This window comes from Engystomops pustulosus, chromosome 4, assembly GCF_040894005.1.
Source record: "Engystomops pustulosus chromosome 4, aEngPut4.maternal, whole genome shotgun sequence".
Classification (NCBI taxonomy): domain Eukaryota; kingdom Metazoa; phylum Chordata; class Amphibia; order Anura; family Leptodactylidae; genus Engystomops; species Engystomops pustulosus.
Window position 1 is genome coordinate 179,516,415 of NC_092414.1, and position 19,863 is coordinate 179,536,277.

General features: G+C 42.3%; 1 protein-coding gene across 1 annotated transcript in view; it reads left to right on the forward strand.

The window, feature by feature from the left end:
* Window positions 1–5,460: 5,460 nt before the first annotated feature.
* Window positions 5,461–19,863, forward strand: part of MINAR1 (membrane integral NOTCH2 associated receptor 1) — a 55,509-nt gene continuing 41,106 nt past the window's right edge. Inside the window, exon 1 of the mRNA XM_072148792.1 lies at window positions 5,461–6,511. The gene's annotated coding sequence lies outside the window, so the exon portion shown is untranslated. The remainder of the gene's footprint in view (window positions 6,512–19,863) is intronic.

Below are 19,863 nucleotides of genomic sequence, written 5' to 3' on the forward strand. Positions count from 1 at the left end.
CATTTGCTATGCGCCATTCCTGTGGAACATAACCAGTCCTCAGTGAATCTTCAAATATTAAAAATAAAGGTTTGTCTATCGTACATAATTCATGCAGAACCCGGGGGTGTATGCCATCTGGCCCAGGTGATTTATCTATCTTAGTGGTTGCGAGGCGGCGCCGTACCTCTTCCTGGGTTAAACTGTTGACATTATAAAAAGAATTAACATTATTCCTCATTGTGTCTTCCACCAGGGGATTTTCCTGGGTAAAGACAGTTGAGAAGGTGACATTCAGTAGATTGGCCCTTTCCTCATCTCCTTCCACCATGACCCCCATGTTATTTCTAAGGGGACCCACACTCTCTGTTTTTAGTTTCTTATCATTTATATACTTGAAAAATAATTTGGGATTATTTTTGCTCTCCCTGGCAATATTTCTCTCAGTCTCTATTTTTGCGGCCTTTATCTGCTCTTTACAGGATTTATTTTTCTCTCTATAATCATGTAATGCCTCATCACTACCTTCACGTTTTAGCACCTTAAACGCTTTATCTTTCTCACTTATTGCTTTCCTTACAAGACTAGTTAGCCACATAGGGTTTTTCTTGTTCCTTTTATGCTTTTTCCCATAAGGTATGTGTTTCTCACAGGACTTTTTCAGAATATATGAGAAAAAGTCCCATTTTTGGGGGGGCTTTTGTCTTTGAGAACATTATCCCAGTCTATGCCTTCAAGGTCTTCCCTTAGTTGCTGAAAATTTGCCCTCCTGAAGTTTAGAGTGTTGGTTGCCCCTTCCCTAACGCTCTTAGTAAAGCGTAATACAAAATCAATGATATTATGATCACTATTCCCCAGGTTCCCCCCAACCTGTAGTTTTGATACCCTATCAGGTCTGTTGGTAAGGATAAGGTCCAGCAGTGCCCCCCCTCTTGTTGGCTCCAGGACTAGTTGCGACAGGTAATTGTCTTTTGTTGTTGACAAGAACCTGCTGCCCCCCAGTCAATATCTGGGTAATTGAAGTCCCCCATGATAAGTACTTCACCAAGCTTTGAAGCCGCATCCATTTCACTTATCAGCATTTCCTCTGCTGCCTCCATTATATTTGGAGCCTTATAGCAAACCCCTAGTAATATTTTATTATTCTTTTTCCCTCCCCTTATCTCCACCCATAGGGACTCCACATTTGCGTTACTGATGTCATCTCGCAGGACGGGCTTGAGGCAAGAATTCACATATAAACAAACCCCTCCACCTTTTTTATTTATACGATCCTTTCTAAAAAGACTATAACCATCTATAGTAACAGCCCAGTCATAGCTACTGTCCAGCCATGTCTCGCTGATACCCACTATATCATATTTCCGCTCCAACATCAAGAGTTCCAGTTCCTCCATTTTGTTTGTGAGGCTTCTGGCATTTGTGTACATACACTTTATATGGTTTTCCCTGTCCGCATTCCTTTTGTCCTTATTCCCCAATCTCATTCCAGCCCCCCTTCCTCCCCCATGAACTATGACTCTTCCCAGCTCTCTATGTACACTGTCTATTTGCCCTGCACAAGTGTAGTTGCCCTCCCCCCAGGTCTCTAGTTTAAACACTCCTCCAACCTTCTAGCCATTTTTTCCCCTAAAACAGCGGCCCCCTCCCCATTGAGGTGCAGCCCATCCCTACTGTAGAGCCTGTAGCCGACAGAAAAGTCAGCCCAGTTCTCCATGAACCCAAAACCATCCTTCCTACACCAACTTTTGAGCCACTTATTTACCTCCTTGATCTCCCGCTGCCTTTCTGGTGTGGCACGTGGTACAGGCAGTATTTCGGAGAAAATTACCTTTGAGGTCCTTGCCCTGAGCTTATGGCCTAAATCTCTGAAATCATTTTTAAGGACCTTCCATCTACCTGTTACTTTGTCATTAGTGCCAATGTGGACCATGACCGCTGGTTCCTCACCAGCGCCTCCCAGTAATCCGTCAACCCGATCCGCAACATGCCGAACCCGAGCACCCGGCAAACAACACACTGTTCGGTATGCACGGTCTTTGTGACAGATTGCCCTGTGTGTTCCCCTAATAATCGAATCTCCCACTACCAGCACCTGTCTGACCTTGCCTGTGCTCCCATTACCCTTCTTACCAGAGCAGACATTCCCCTGGTTGCTAGCGGCCACGTCTTTCTGCAGCATTGCTACCCCAGAGCTGATATCCCCCTCATCCGCCAGCCTGGCAAACTTATTGGGGTGTACCAGATCAGGACTAGACTCCCTCCAACTCTTCCCTCTACCCCGCCTTCTACATGTTACCCAACTAGCTGCCCCCTCACTCTGCACCTCCATACTTCCCTCCCCACACCCATCTTCCCCAGAGAGTTTGTGCTCCAGGAGCAGCAAACTTCGTTCCATATTATCAATTGCCCGCAGCCTTGAAACTTGCTCATTTAGATCCAGAATGTGGGCTTCCAGGTGAGCAATTTTCACACACCCCACACAGTGTGGGAATTACAATAGAAATATGCACAGAAAGAAGAATTTACTGTCAAAGTAACACAAAATACAGCAGTTACCTGCTAAAGCCCCTCAAACTTAAGTCCCTTAAACCTAAGTCACACTTAAGACACTACATACACTTCGGATCAATGCACACTCGCCGCCAAGCTCGTCCACTCGCTTTTATGATGCTTTTTTTAAAGGTTATCGGCCTCAAAAATCTGCAGAGCTCACTGCAACAAGATCTGGCTGCAAACCCCTTCCTTTATTGGACATACATACACACACACATCCAGCTTTATGTATTAGATAATATCAGCTACAATACACATTCATAAAAATTTGGATTTGGGAACAGGGCAGTGGGGACCATGGGTGGGTGGGGAACTAGGTCAGCACGTTTTACTCGCCACAAGCTGGTTGTAAAGTTCAATAGTTTTTGGGAACTTATGAAATCTTAGTGTTCTGCATCCCAATATCGATAGCATTGCTTATTGGGCTCTGTTGCAGAATTATACTGTGCAACTGGTGTGTGTCACACTTCATAATATGGTGTTAAATATGGTCAGACATCTGTCCTGCCACATCATCTTGAATGGACGTAGCAGTTCTCCTAATGTGCATTGGTATCTTAGAATTATCTAGCTATTAGCCTATTTATTTCCATCTCTTTGATGGCTCCTTCCCAGCAAATGGCAGTGAAGTATATTATGCTTGTCCTCTCCTCCTCAATGTCCCACACAGTATAATGTCCTCCATGTCCCACACAGTATAATGAGTATAATGTCCTCCTTAGTGTCCCACACAGTATAATGTCCTCCTCAGTGTCCCACACAGTATGTCCTCTCCTCCTCAATGTCCCACACAGTATAATGCCCTCCATGTCCCACACAGTATAATGAGATTAATGTCCTCCTTAGTGTCCCACACAGTATATGTCCTCCTTAGTGTCTTACACACTATAATGTCCTCCAGTGTCCCACACAGTATGTCCTCTCCTCCTCAATGTCCCACACAGTATAATGTCCTCCATGTCCCACACAGTATAATGTCCTCCTTAGTGTCCCACAAAGTATGTCCTCTCCTCCTCATTGTCCCACACAGTATAATGCCCTCCATGTCCCACTCAGTATAATGAGATTAATGTCCTCCTTAGTGTCCCACACAGTATATGTCCTCCTTAGTGTCCTACACACTATAATGTCCTCCACAGTGTCCCACACAGTATGTCCTCTCCTCCTAAATGTCCCACACAGTATAATGTCCTCCATGTCCCAGACAGTATAATGTCCTCCTTAGTGTCCCACAAAGTATGTCCTCTCCTCCTCATTGTCCCACACAGTATAATGCCCTCCATGTCCCACTCAGTATAATGAGATTAATGTCCTCCTTAGTGTCCCACACAGTATATGTCCTCCTTAGTGTCCTACACACTATAATGTCCTCCACAGTGTCCCACACAGTATGTCCTCTCCTCCTCAATGTCCCACACAGTATAATGTCCTCCATGTCCCAGACAGTATAATGTCCTCCTTAGTGTCCCACAAAGTATGTCCTCTCCTCCTCAATGTCCCACTCAGTATAATGTCCTCCATGTCCCACACAGTATAATGTCCTCCTTAGTGTCCCACAAAGTATGTCCTCTCCTCCTCAATGTCCCACACAGTATAATGTCCTCCATGTCCCACACAGTATAATGTCCTCCTCAGTGTCCCACACAGTATAATGTCCTCCTCTGTGTCCCACACAGTATAATGTCCTCTATGTCCCTCATATTATAATGTCCTCCTCATTGTCCGACACAGTATAGATGTTCTCCTCATTATCCCCCATGTTATATTGTCCTCCTCATTGTCCCACACAGTATTGATGTTCTCCTCAGTGTCCCCCATATTATAATGTCCTCCTCATTGTCCCATACAGTATTGATGTTCTCCTCAGTGTCCCACACAGTATAATACCTTCTTAGTGTCCCTCACACAGTATGATGAATTGGGGGACACATGGGATCACAGCCCCCTTCCCTTCTTGGTTTATATAGTTTTTGTAGGAATAGTGTTTTTAGGTATAATTTAATTTATTCTGTCGGATGTTTTTGGTGCCTCTTTTCTCTCCTGTATTTTCGGTAATATTTTAATGATGTTACGGTGCAGGTGTAAATTTGCGTCCCCTTGGGAAGGTGAAGTGCTTTGGGCGGCTTCTAGAATCGTTTTGTATCCAGGTAGACATCTGGAGGAACAGCTGTGATTGGCAGCCATCAATCAGGCGGGAAGTAGGGATCAGGATAAATATCGTAATCTCCATGGAAAATTCAGCAAAATCATTTGAAAAAATCTTGAACTGTCCCAATGAATCCATTGCAGTTGGGAGGTACTTGCTCCCCCCCCCCCCCCCCAATGTGATTTCTTGACTTAAAAAAACAAGGACTTCAAGAGTGTTGTATTTTTTTTATGCCTTAATGTAAAATATAAGCAATCTTCTAGGAAATCTAGTGTGCTAATAAACCAACCTCTAGGTATTAAGGTTCTCATGAAGTTCAAGGTTCATCATCACATGGCGCCTCATTTATTTCATGGCCATGGAGCTGGACTCAATAATTGATGCTATGTGATAAAGAGAACATCACTGATAGATGGTTTGTTCTTTTTAACCATCCTTTTTTTCCCATATCTAAGTAGTAGAGAATCATCATGGGTATGTGTGTTCTCTTACTACAAACCTGACCAGAAAGTCAAGTACAGCCCGGAAGCTCCTAATTAATGCTAATAGAATGCTGTGCAATGTTCAGAATACACATGGAGCATCATACACAGGAGAACGCATGGTGCCCTCATCACAGATATAGGCTGTGGGCTGTCCTTACCCTATTTAATTCCTCTCACACTGCAGTAAGCTGCGATGGATAAGACCCTGCATGCTCCTGTCACATACAAGGCACAGGTACATGGCATCAGCAATCTATCTCATAAGCCATAAAGAAATATACTCCATCCCCTCCCTCCCTTTCAGGGGATAGAAAAAAAGGAGGGACCACAACAAAGCCCTTCATTGAGAGTCTTAAGATATTATATGGGTGTCCCTTGAAATTCAGCTTGGGATGATAAATAAGAGGAGGGGTATGATATTGTAGGAGGTGGAAGATTGGAACGAGAAGGAAGGGAAGATAAAGAAGAGCAACAAATCAGGTTGCAGGATAGACACTAATGTAAAAATGGAATGGGAGAAAGGGGGATGGTGTTACAGGAAAGCCGTGCAGCCGGGTGCTGCTGGGTGCCTGCGAGAATGAGCAGCGAGGACTTCTGCAGCAGTCAATTGTGCAGCATTGGGCTGGGGTCTGCAAAGCTCAGCTTTGTGTCTCAGCCGGACACCTTTCTTCATTCATTCCAGCAACTGAGGATGTGAGGAAAAAGACATTGCTCCCTGGACTGAGGATAGAAGAGAAGAGACATGACAGCGCTGCCAGCATCCACATTCTACCAGACACAACACTGCTTCTCCTGGAAGCAAAACATCCACCAATAAATCCGACAGCATCCACATACACAACAGACTGAAGTAAGCGCGATATGCTCAATTCTCCACATCAACATATGCTGAGCAATCCACACTGCATTCACTTCACCTCGCCGGCGATACGTCTGCACCGTGATACCAGATGGACATATTCCAATAACGGCAAGAACCGTCACACCAGAGATTTTTTAGAACATTTAGAATCAATTTAAAAAAAAATTGAGAGTCGGCTATTGTGGCTGACAGGAACAAATCACACCACATATAGGCATCTCGCTGCAGGAAAGATCACATTAACGCACACGTTGCAAATATTATGACACAGAGTTAAAATAACACGACAGGGAGCCGCAAATCCGAAAGCGAGAACCCTATATTCATATGACACATGTATACACCTCACATCTGAGAGTATGATATTATCACTATAGTATCAGAATTCTGCACCGTGCTAATTTCTCTATATGCTCACATTCACTCACAAACACGAAAAAGCTGCCAATTCTTGCCTATTCTACGTCCAGTACTAAGCTACAGGTAAGTGGCGGGAGAAATGGGAAAAAGGCCAAGGTAGGGAAGGCTGCTAGTCCCAGGAGGGGGGCAAGCGAGGCTCAGCAGGTCAGCAGGGGGCAACTCTTAGGGGTCTATTCAATAACAATTATCTTTTTTCCTCCCATCCCTGTGACATTTACGTTAAGTATAAAGGAAGGTGATTAGGAACTCATGGAGCTTGTGTTCGCACATGGGAGGACATTGTGATATTCTGTGTCTAGAGTGTAACACATGCACAAATACAATAGAAATGGTTGTATGGTCTCTATCATAGGCAATTACGTACAAGATCGGTTCTGTAGGTTTGTTCTTAAATTGAATTTGTATGTAAGTCAGAATGGTATATGTTATAATTGTAACTCCAGACAATTCTTTTTTCGTCGCTGTGACAATTGGATTTTAAAAATGTTGGGTTGTCATAAGAACCAGGAGTAACAATAAAGCTTCATTGCAGACACCTGTGATAACTGTTATAGCTGATTATTGTAGCCTAAGGCTAAAGTACAGTGAATTACCAATTACCAAATGTCCGTTTGTAACTAGGGGTCGTCTGTAAGTCGGGTGTTCTTAAGTAAGGGACCGCCTGTAATAAGATTATGTTTTTATATTGAACTAAAAGTCATTGGATTCAAGTTTCTAGACAGAATGCAAAATCACCAGGACAAATCAATACTTCATTAATATAAGTAATTGTGTAATGTATGGCTGTGACTAAGTTATTGGCTCTTGGTTAATATTTAATGTGTATGGGGCTACGTTGGATCTAATAGATAGAAAAGTGCAAATTAAATGGTGTATTATTTTATAGACCTGTGTCGTGACTTACGCTGCTTTACTTTATGAAAAACTTGAAGTTAATGTTAGGATAAATTGTTTTAAAGATTTATTTTTTTTTAAACAGTATATGCCCGATGTATTTAAAGCTTTATTTTTAATGTTGGGGTTCATTATGTTCCTAACCTCATGGAGTTATGCTTCAATATGCTTCAGAAATTTTCTGTAGGAATCTTTCTGTAAGACATTGTGGCATGTAAGACTGAATGCTATGTAAGTAGATTTTAACCTTAATGTTATGAAATAACTCTGTATTTTGGCTACATACACCGTATCATGATATATGGCACCCTTAATAATCCATTTGGGGCCTTGCTGGGGCTAAGCTGAACTTACACTGGTTTCCAACTACTGCCAGTCTCCTCTAGAGCAATCTTATTCAACATGTCTAATTCAACATGTCTGAGTCTTGCTTGTCATAACATCAGAAAATGAGGGAGAGTTTGGAAGCTCTCATACACATTCGATGGATGGCTGGTTCTAAAATTTTAGCAATACAGGACCTTCAAATTCGCACATTTCAAATTGCACATTCATCTGTTAATAGAAGCTTCATTAACTGTAATGCTTTTCATCATTCAGGACAGGGGTCCCCAAACTTTTTACATAGGGGACCGCTCACTGTCCCCCTCAGACCGTTGGAAGGACAGACTAAAGTTTTAAAAAAATAAATAAATAAGAAATTGAAAACACAGCGCTAGCGGTACATGTGACCGCATATGTAATACATTGGACCCCTCAATTAATTATTTAATATACTACACCCCCTTGTGAAATATTTTATATATTGGCCCAATGAATTAATTAATTTGGTCAATTAATTATTAAATATACTGGCACCCCTCTCCATTAATTTTTGGATATGCAGCCCTCCCCACCATTAATTACTAGACTGCCCCTCATAATTAATTATTTCCTATGCTGCCCCCCACCATTAATTATTTCCTATGCTTCCCCTCCACCATTAATTATTTCCTATGCTACCCCTACACCATTAATTATTTCCTATGCTGCCCCCACCATTAACTATTTCATATACTGCCCCTCCACCATTAATTATTTCATATACTGCTCCCACTATTAATTATTTCATATACTGCCCTCCATTAATTATTTCATATACCGCCCCTCATAATTCATTATTTCCTATGCTGCCCCGTACCATTAATTATTTCCTATGCTGCCCCCCACCATTAATTATTTCCTATGCTGCCCCTCACCATTAATTATTACCTATGCTGCCCCTCCACCATTAATTATTTTCTATAATGCCCCTATAATTAACTATTGCATATATTGGGCCCCACGGCCGCCACAATCATTTTACTGCTGTTTGAAAAAAAAAATCCTATACTCACCTCTAGCTCCCGCGTCTTCTTTCTTCTGGCAGCTGCCAGACTGGAAGGGATGCGCGGCCACGTGATGACATCATCATGCGACCGCGCATCCATGTTCAAGGAGCGTTGTGCGCCCGGGTTGTCTACCGGCCACATCGCTCCACCTCCAATAATAGTGCCCGAGTGGGCGTTTCCGGCAGCATCGGACACTATACAGTGACGGGCAGGATCTTCCTGTCCGGTCGGATGGAGGCCCCTGCCCGACAGCTGAAGGCCGCGGCCTAATCATTGACGCTATTGGAGCGCAATCCGGGGGCCCCCAAACAATAAATGCGGGGGCCCGGCACTGGTGCTCCAATCGCTTGTTGCGTCGGGGACCGGATAGAAACGGTCCGTGGGCCGCATGTAGTCCTTTCACCAACTTAAACTCTTTGAAAAAGTCTAATAGATGCTGCTCTACAGATCTCATCACAGTTAGAACATTCTCTGTAGCCCAAACTCTTCCAGAAAAACCACTGCTATTAGTTTCAGCCACAAATCAGTGGGAAGTCCAAATGTCTCTGCTCCAGCCCAAAGCTAATGGCCCTGAACAGCGAGGGCTAAAGATAAAATTCAGCGAAAATCAGTGCTATGGCACCCATTATAGAAGGAAAAGACTTGGAGTTGGTGAAAATCCCTCTATAAGGTATATGGAAACATTACATTAAAGGACACCTACCATCTTGGATCTACTGCCCTAATATGCAAATTAGTGAAAGAGGCTACTGGGGCGTGGAGTAGCTGGAGCTGAAGCTACACAGCGCGGCTACTCCACGCCCCATTAGCTTCTTTCGATTCTCCTACTATATCTTGAGCACGCAGCTCTGAGATGGTGGCTGCTTGTGCTGGGTTCCAAAGCCGAAGCTACAGCGCAGTAGCTCCAACTTTGGAGCCAAGTACGCACAACTGCCAGCTCTGCATAGAGAATCTATGCAGAGCACAAACGAGTGCACGCAGCTGCTCGCTGAAGATCTCCGGGTGGGAAGATAGAAAGAGGCTACTAGGGTGGAGTAACCGTACCGTGTAGCTTAAGCTCCGGCTACTCCACGCCCAAGTAGCCTCTTTCACATATTTGCATATTAGAGTAATAAAACCTTTCAATAAAACCTATGATATAAGGATCTTCAAGGAAAATCTACCATCAAAATCAAGTAAGATATGTCAGGGACACTTACTCATAGATCCAGGGAGTGTGACTGTGATAATCTTCTACTTGTTATTGCTTACCTTTTAAAATTAAATTATGCTCAAAATCAAAATTATGCTAATGAGCCAGAGGGGCTAGACTAACCACTCTGTGATCTAGCTTTACCGGCTCTCACCCTCCCCCCTGCTCCCGCAGCACTTGAGCAGTGAGCACTTCCTGCAGTAAACTCAGTGCTTAGGCATTTCCCCTTTCTTCTGCCTGCTGTAATCTCAGGGTTGGGAAGTAAGAGTTGTCCTACGGAGACTGCCAATTACGGCCCCCATGTAGGCGTGTGCGGAGTCTTATAGCTATGGATGCTCTTGTCATAAGGCCCCTTGTAGGAGATGCTTGATGTCAAGGGAGCTGCCTTACAAGGTAGCTAAAAGAGGCACGGTTTTCCTTATCCCATCCTGGAAAACTTTGCTGTAATCTCAGGCAGCACAGGGGAATGGGAAAAGTAACAGCCGATGAATATGCAGCATGTATGGGCTTTAGTAACAACCCCCAGAGCAATTTTGGATAATTAGCATAATTGAATTGAATAGTTGAATTGAGAAGGAAGGAGGCCATGGCAAACAAATATAAGAAGATTACCACAGTCACTGTGCTTGGGTCTGTGAGTAAGTGTCCCTGGTTTATCATGCTGGATTTTGAAGGTAGATTTTCTTTAAAGGGGTTGTCCGTTATTAATAAACATTTTACTGGTGACCTGGGGATGGTTGTGAAAAAAAAGTCTTATATTTACCTTCTTCGCTACTCCCGGTGTGTCGTGCGCTGCTGCCCGTCACTGTTGTGCCCCTGTTTGTTTATACCGCCTGTCTGGCTCTGTATAAGGCACTGGGCCAGGGAACGTTTGGGCGTGCCAGGCCGCTGAAAAATGTCAGAGTGGCCATGCCCCTGTAAAAAAACAGGGATACAGCAGCAACTGGCACAGGGCGCAACACCGGGACGGCGAGGGAGGTAAGTATAGGTTTTTTTTCACATCCCACCAGTAAAATTTTTATTAATGTTAAACAACCCCTTTAAAATAGAAAATCTGCCAGTTAGTGAAAAGCAGTTCCTCCAGGCCCCCCAAAATATGAACTTTATTAAAAGAAGTTTTCTGGGTTACAGAATTAGATTATCCATCCCTAGGCTAGATAATCTTTATTTGGTGGAGGTCTGACCCCCGGCATCAGCTCCAATAACATGGAAAACCTGTAACATGGTACCTTTTTTAACTTTTTTATTATTATGATGAAATAAACAGAAGTTTTATTGCATGACAATCAAGCCTGGTTGCTGGATAAACGTTCCTTTCTGTCCTGGAAAACCTTGTTCATAGGACAGTGATGGCTAACCTATGGCACTGGTGCCAGAGGTGGCACTCGGAGCCCTTTCTGTGGGCACTCAGGCCATCACCAGAGATGACTCCAGGTATCTTCCTGCAGTCCCAGACAGCCCAGGACTTGCTGTGCACAGAGCTATTTTAAAGTGACAACGCTACCTGGGACTATTTTCTGCTTTATTGGCGTCCTCAGGTGCTGGTATCAATGAAAACTGTGACAGAGAAGGGAGTATAAATCACAAATTAAATTTCTGTGTTGGCACTTTGCGATAAATAAGCGGGTCTTTGTTGTAGTTTGGGCACTCAGTCTCTAAAAGGTTCGCCATCACTGTCATAGGACATATAACAAAGAGTTTATCTATAGATCACTTACCACACATGAATGAAGTTGTATCACATTGCCTGAGAGAGGAGAGATGATATTATAGATAGAAAACACTGCGTTATTATATGGTGATATCTCATGGTTATCTCACTATCATTAATAGAAGAAGGGTTGGGGTTGTAAGGTTTGGGTCACGTTCTACTTTCCCTTGTGATTTTTCAGTCATTGGATTTGGTAAAAAAATAAAAATGTGTCTACATTCCAATAACATTTCTCTATAAAGATCAATGATCTCAATGTGATTATCAATCTCTTCTCCATTTACCCGTCAAAAAATGGAACATCAGGGAATTAGAAAACCCTGTGCCCGTGCAGACGATAGAACCACGCTTTGTCAAATTCTGCAAGCCAGCTTTTCCAGCAAATGATTTATTTCTGTGCACGATGCTACGGCAAACATTTTTATTTTTAATCATATCTAGCCATATTCTATAGTCTGCTTCATTGTATGGCTAAGGCTATGTTTTTTCAATATCTATCTGTTCTGTAATAACATATAGGTCCAGTATTGTCCCCACTGACCTGAATGATATCTCTGTATGTGCACTGTATGGCTACAGATAGGCTCCATTCTGTTAGGTTTCTACTGTACCCAGAATAGTGTCATCTACCCAGGAAAACAACTAGAAACCTGAGCAAAAACATTATACCATTTGGATTTTTTTTTTTTTTTTAAAAAGGCCTCATTCACTATAGACTGGTTGCAAAAGCCCATTACAGCTGCAGTGCAAATATGTCTTTCTGTTTTCCCTAAGCATTTGCCTTACAATATAATTGTGTGTTATAACTTACCTTGCTTCCTGACAGAATGTTCTGTGTAGTCCTAGGGGTTGGGCTTTGGTTTGGATGTATTTCAAAAAACATCATGTGACTAGTCTGTGCTGCAGACTGCTAAGCTTTCAACCCCCACCTTTGTGCTCCTGTACAGTTCCTCCCTCCCCCACTGATGTCAGCTCACCAGGCTGTGAGCTCTGTGCTGGAGCAGGAGGGAGGAGCTGTAAAGGAGCAAAAAGGTGAGGGCTGAGAGCTGAGGAGTCTTCAGCACAAACAAGCCACATGATGTTTATGCATCCAAACCATAGCCCAACCCCTGGGACTACACAGATGATTCTGTCCGGAAGCCAGGTAAGTACAATTATATCGTAATGCAAATTCCAGTGGGAATAGAGTCCTGTACATCCCTTAACTCTGTAGATAATTATTAGTGTCATCTTAAACTCATTGAGGAATCTGACACTAACTTTTCAACAAACTCAACAAATAGTACAAGTAAATATCTATAAAAAAAACAGTATACCTCATCTCGGAAAATGCATCTTTCTTCAATTATCTCCCTTCCCAGACTCACCCCTCCAAGTCCTACAACCTATAGAGGGATTGGAAGGGAAGGAGTAATTGAGAATGAACGAGTTCTTGTGTAAGATTTGCAGACAGCTGGGTGACGGCACCGGCTGTCTGCGAAGACCAGGAAGGGACGGATAAGTGAATATGAATAGGCGGGGTATGCATAATTACAGAGCAGTGGAGCCTCAGGTTAATTTACATATTTTAATAAAGTTCTTTTTTTCGCAACACTGGTGGAGCAGGATTTGGTAACTTGGTCTTCTGCCTGAAATCTGGTGGTAGATGTCCTTTAATATGTTAATATATAGTGGGGCACATTTACTTACCTGGTCCAGTCGCGATCCCGTGGAGCGTTGTCCGACGCAGATTCGGGTGTGCCCGATATCCAGCAAATGTCGCTGGCGCGCCGAGGTCCGCCGGAGTTCACCTGCTTCTTCCCAGTGCATGTGATTGCTTGATTTTGCGACACAATTCTTTTTTTAAATTTTGCATTTTGTCGGAATCCGTCAGGTTGTCTGACGACCACGCCCCCTAATTTCTGTCGCATGAAAGCCGGCACCGATGCGACACAATCCGATCGTGTGTGCAAATCGGAAATATTCGGAAAACCCAACGAAAGTGCGGCGTTCGGACCCTTAGTAAATGAGCCCCAGTATGTTAAATATTAGCCATTAGAGAAGTTTTTCGGGATCATGGAAACCTGTGGGGACTGGAGCAGGGGCAGCAAAAAAGAAAGAAAACACAAATACCGTGTTCCGGCTCCTGGTTCCCATGTTGCTCTGGTACTTCCCAATTCAAGGAAGTCACAGCACCCTCTTGAGCCAAACCTGGTGACAACAAAGGAGATAATGTACAGTGTTCAGAGGAAGTGATGCCACCTAAACCCATCATTCATTGGCTGAAACAGGTTCTGTGCCCCCTTGGGACATCTGGCCGGGTTCAGCAGCTAAAGATTGAAGGTACTGCAGTGACTCCACAGGGTTTTCCAAAACGCCCAAAACATCAATACTGGACATTACTTCTCTATCAAGTCCTATAAGTTCTGAGTGACATAGACAGTTAGATAAAAGGGAACCTGTCAACAGAAATGTCATTCTTCTATGATGACAGGTTCCAATAGCCATGTTGATTTGTAATATGCCTTGTCTCACATCTGAATAATTCCAATGCTTTTTAATCGTTTCTTTAACGTTACCTGACTCCCTGTGTGAGGTGAGTCCCTTGGGGGGGACGCTGGAGTTGGAACAGCAGAAGATGTCTTCTGCTCAATCCCTCCTTCCCCTCACTCACTGTCCTCTCCCCTGCTACTTCCCCTCTTTTAAAGGAAACCTACCAACAGTGATCTACCCAACAAGGTAGATCCGATGGTAGGTCCCTACTATCGGCCTCATAACCGTACTGTATTGGGCTTATCTAAGAGTTTAGTACAATGTAAGAAAAACATATCTTTTATTTATGCAACTCATTGGCCGTGGCTACTTTGGTGTGGAGTAGACACGGCGTGGAGCAGGAGTAAAGGCTACTTCATGTCCCAATAGCCGCAGCCGATCCCACCTATCAGCACGTCATTTTTCATTTCTGCTGGTGTCGAACTCCGGCTTCAGAATGAAAATGTGATCACGCCATAGTCTCTCTACTTGGGTTTGGAGTGGTCAATGATGAACACAAATAAAACATATGTTTTTCTTGCATTCTACTAAACTCTTAGATAAGCCCAATACATACTTGTTAGGTAGATCCATGATGTTAAGTTTCCTCGAAGTCAGCTCCCCGCTGCAAGCAATTCTCGGTTGAACTGTCGCACCCCCCAGTACTCACCACACACTGCCGGTATTGAGACAGGTCATGTTAAAGGAACTGATTAAAAAGCAGTGGAATTATTCAGATGCACAACAAAGCCATTTTTGAAATAAAAATGCCAGAGTCTACTGGGACCTGTCATCATGTAAAAATGACGTTCCCGATGACAGGTTCCTTTAAGTAATTTCCCTTCTATTTTCTCTGTGTAGTATAAAGAAGACATCACAGTAGCTAGTGTCCGGCTACCAACTGAGCATTAGAGACCTGCAGAGGGAAAACTGCTAACTAAGGCAGAATAATTGACACAAATGGTGTTATTCCTCAGGTACACACTGTACTAATGAATTATGGAAAGATGGTTAAAGGTTAAATACACTTTAAAGGGGTTAGTTGCTTTTGATAAGGGTCTCACAACAACAAGCTGCTCATGTGATGTGCTGCTGCTAGGACGTCAGCTATCGGCTATTATTTGGTTGGAAATGGTTTGTTTCCCTGTGGCACTTCCATAGACGAAATACAGAATTGCATGTCTCCTATTGAAATCAATGGACAGTTTGTGTAAGTTATAGTTGTGCCAAGTTTTCCACATTGAGAGAGTCTCTGCAGACAACTCCTTCAACTATAATTTCCATGTAGGCTCATTTTTGCTGTAGGGAGAAATTAAGGCTGACAAATGTTAACAATAACAGAACAATCTTAAAACTTTTCTTATGATCATTAAATTGTATCAAATAGCTTCTAGTTAGAGATGAATGAATGCTCAGAGAAAGAAAGTTTTTCCAAAAAATTCCAATTCTCCTGGAAATATCTCCTGGTATATAATTGCTCTAGTTCTCTACTGATTTATTTTCATGGAAAAACTCGGTTTTTGATTTTTTTTTAACATATTTATAAATTTCCATTTGTTGTGTCCGATTTTCGAATCAGTTAAGGAATAGAATAAAAAAAAATGCATGGATCTTCCATTCACAGTTCATTCCCATTGACTTTCATGTATAAAAGATTCTCATCTGTTGTGTTTTTGTTATTCTTAATTGTCCGAATTGAAGCACAAAAGATGTCAGAAAATCGGCAGATTCATACTGAATCTACAAATTGATTCGCTCATCACTACTGACATATGCTTCAATGTTAAGCAGCTGAAATGTATACATGGAACAATTCACCTACTTCTAGTTATGTGAATGCCCAAGATAACATAAAGTAGTCATATACACAGGGTTGATGTGAGCACCAAGAAGTAGTGGATTATAATATAGGCGGTCAGGGAGGTAACCTGGGGCCCAAACCTTCTAGGGGGCCAATGGCCACCTAAACCACCCACTAAATGTATATTTTATTTAATATAATTCTATATAATTTATATTTTTTCACCTATCAAATCTTCATAAATATGTTCCTTCTCTCACTACACATGTACACAAGGGCTATTTCTAGACCTTTGAAGGTCCTACAAAGGTCCTAAAACCACAGATTGAAAGGCGGCAAAAGGTGCCATATGTACCAAGCACCAGTCAAACCATGTAAGGGGTCTAGTAAAAAGCCTATGGGGGATTTACATACATATATCTCAATGATATCAGAAGTTTTTTTAGTTTTTTTTTTACATTACAATTGTATTTTAAAGTGTTACTGTAGCTTATTTTTGCTAAATCAATAGTACAAGTGAATAAAAGAAAAACTTATTTATCCGGTTACCTGGTGCATTTGCTTTTCTTCCTCCCAACCCCATAAATTCACTGCCCAAATAAGTTTTCAGTGGTCACTGATTAAAAATGTCTAGGAAGAGGGTAAGAGGGAAAGCAAGTGAGATAGAAACAGATAGGATGCTGCAGCAGTAGCAAGTTTTCTATCTTACTTAGTGCTTTGTCATTTAACTTGGTCAATATCTTAAGGATTAGGAAGAAGGTTTCTATGGACAACCACAAGTCCCACATCAGTTTACGTTAAATCATATTTAAATCAACCATTTGCTTTTATGCATTATGAACCAAACATACCTTGAGAATGCTGTAGATACAATGATGCAGAAACATATATTTATCCCTGAACTGAGTGACTTTGCCGAAAAAACTATTATAAAATTATGATGAGGCTCTGGCGCTCCTGTGGCTGCCCTGGCGCTTCTCCTGTTACCCTAATTCAGAGAACACTGTATTCACTCTGTTGTCCCTTACAGGCATAAGTAATCAATCACTGCACCATCCCTCAGCTGCTGTGATGAGTCATCTAGTTCAGGTTGATTAGTCCTGTCTGGACAGTTCAGGAAGCTCTGTGAATCCCAGCAGTCTAAAGGTATGTTTGGTTTACAATGCAAAAAACAAATGGTAGGTATCCTTTAAAGAGAAAAATAAACTCTGCAGGACCAATATAGAATAGCAATGTACTGCCTGTTCCAGGCCAATTATTAACATGTGCAACCCAATAGTAGTTAGTATCTCTCTAGTAATAAAGCAAAATAAAAAAGAATCTCCTTGACAATGGGCAAGAGAAGAACTGGAATAGAAAGCAGTAAATAAAACCAATAGACAGAAGTTAGCTGTGCGTTTGCTTCGAAAGGTAGAACATGCAAAATTTTAGGAACAGAATTCTACTTTATGCAAATACTTGCAGATTCTCCTACTGTAATGTGGCTTATTCTTGCGTTACGTTGTTACTTTCTGCTGCAGGATTACTCTGCATAGACAAACTGATGGTTTTGGAGCTTTTCCAGGAATTTATGTTCAGGAATTTCACAATAGTTAGAAAAATTGGCATTATATTTTGAGGGGAAAAAGCAGTGTTTCAGTAATGGCTCCTGTGAGTGATAAAGTATATCCCCTCATGTGCTGATCTCATCTTCTTCTGCAAAGTCCCTGTAAGCAGTAAATTAAATATAACAAAAGTGTCTATCCTCCAGAATAACTGCTCTCCATTTCTTGTTGTTTTAGCAATGTGTGCTGGGCTTACTATCAGTCATGTATTTAAAGTAACACCATCAAAATCCATCATGATAAACCAGGGACACTTACTCATAGATCCAGACATTATGACTGTGGTCATCTTCTTATATTTGTTATACATGGCTTCCTTTCTTCTGTTACCAGAGCCCCTCAGTGCTGATGCAGGCACTTCTCCTTTCTTCTGCCTGCTGTAATCTCAGTTTTTACACACAGTGGGAAGTGCTCCTACGCACTGTAGCAGCCGGTGAATCTGCAGAGTGTAGGGAATCTAGTAACAACCATCAGATAATTATCATAATTATAAAAGTTGATTTTAGAACTTCCTCCTTCCCACTGTGGGTTGAAACTTCCTCTGCCTGCTTTGAGATTATAGCAGGCAAAGGAAGTGCTGATGTTGCAGGGGGAGAGTGAGACATGCTCATGGACAGTGTAACAACCTGTGAAGCCCTTCAGACGCATTAACATAATTATAAGTAGGAGGAAGGAGGCCATGGATAACAAATATAAGAAGATTACCACAGTCACGGTGCCTAGATCTATGAGTGTCCCTGGTTTATCATCCTTGGTTTTGATGGTAAATTTTCTTTAAGAGCAATGCAATGCCCTTTAATTAGTTGGAATACAAGTATAGCTCATGTGTGGCTGACCTCCTGTGAACTACAGAAGTATCTCAACCAATCATCTAAATTAGGTGACACATTTCCTAATTTTGATAGAAAAATTGGACATATTGGGGCATATTTACTAAGGTCCCATGGCCGCTTTTCCGTTGGGTTTTCCGTCATTTTTGGGGATGGCGCCGGGAATTGTGTCGTACGCGACACAAATCGGGGGGCGGGCCGATGGACGATCCGACGGATTCGGACAACCCGCGGGATTTAACATGTCAAATTGTGTCGCAAGACATGCACTCACATACACCGGGAAGAAGAAGGTGAACTACCAGGCAATTACAGACCTGTAAGCTTAACTTCCATTGTGGGGAAAGTATTGGAAGGGTTAGTAAAAGACTACATACTGGAGTATGTGACATCAAATAGAATAATAAGTGATAGCCAGCATGGGTTTACTAAGAATAGAAGTTGTCAAACTAACCTTATCTGCTTCTATGAAGAGGTGAGCAGATGCCTGGATGGAGGAGCAGCTGTGGATATTGTGTTCTTGGACTTTGCAAAGGCATTTGACACTGTTCCTCATAGACGCCTGATGGGTAAAATTAGGGCTATTGGTTTGGCAGAAATCATTTGCAATTGGATTGATAACTGGCTGAAGGATCGTATCCAGAGAGTTGTGGTCAATGATTCCTACTCGGAATGGTCACCAGTTATGAGTGGTGTACCCCAGGGTTCTGTGCTTGGCCCACTACTATTGAATATATTTATTAATGATATAGAGGTAGTAATTAATAGCACTGTGTCTATTTTTGCAGATGACACCAAACTGTGTAGTGTAATACAGTCTATGGAGGATGTTCATAGGCTGCAGGGTGACTTGGACAAACTGAATGTTTGGTCATCCACTTGGCAAATGAGGTTTAATGTGGATAAATGTAAGGTTATGCACCTGGGGGCCAATAATCCAAAGGCAAAATATGTCCTTGGGGGAGTAAATCTGGGAGAGTCCCTTGTTGAGAAGGACCTGGGGGTACTAGTAGATCATAAATTGAATAACAGCATGCAATGTCAATCAGCTGCCTCTAAAGCTAGTAGGATCTTGTCGTGTATCAAAAGTGGTATGGACTCTCGTGATAGGGATGTAATATTACCCCTGTACAAGGCACTGGTTCGGCCTCACCTGGAATATGCTGTCCAGTTCTGGGCACCGGTCCATAAAAAGGATGCCCTGGAGCTGGAGAGGGTTCAACGTAGAGCCACAAAAATGATAAGGGGTATGGAGGGTCTTAGTTATGAGGAAAGATTAAAACAACTAGATTTATTTAGTCTGGAAAAGAGACGACTACGAGGGGACATGATTAATTTATTTAAATATATGAATGGTCCATACAAAAAATATGGTGGTAAGTTGTTTCAGATTAGATCAAATCAAAAGACGAGGGGGCACTGTCTCCGTCTGGAGAAAACAAGGTTTAATCACCGGAGGCGACAGGGCTTTTTTACTATGAGAACTGTCACTCTGTGGAATA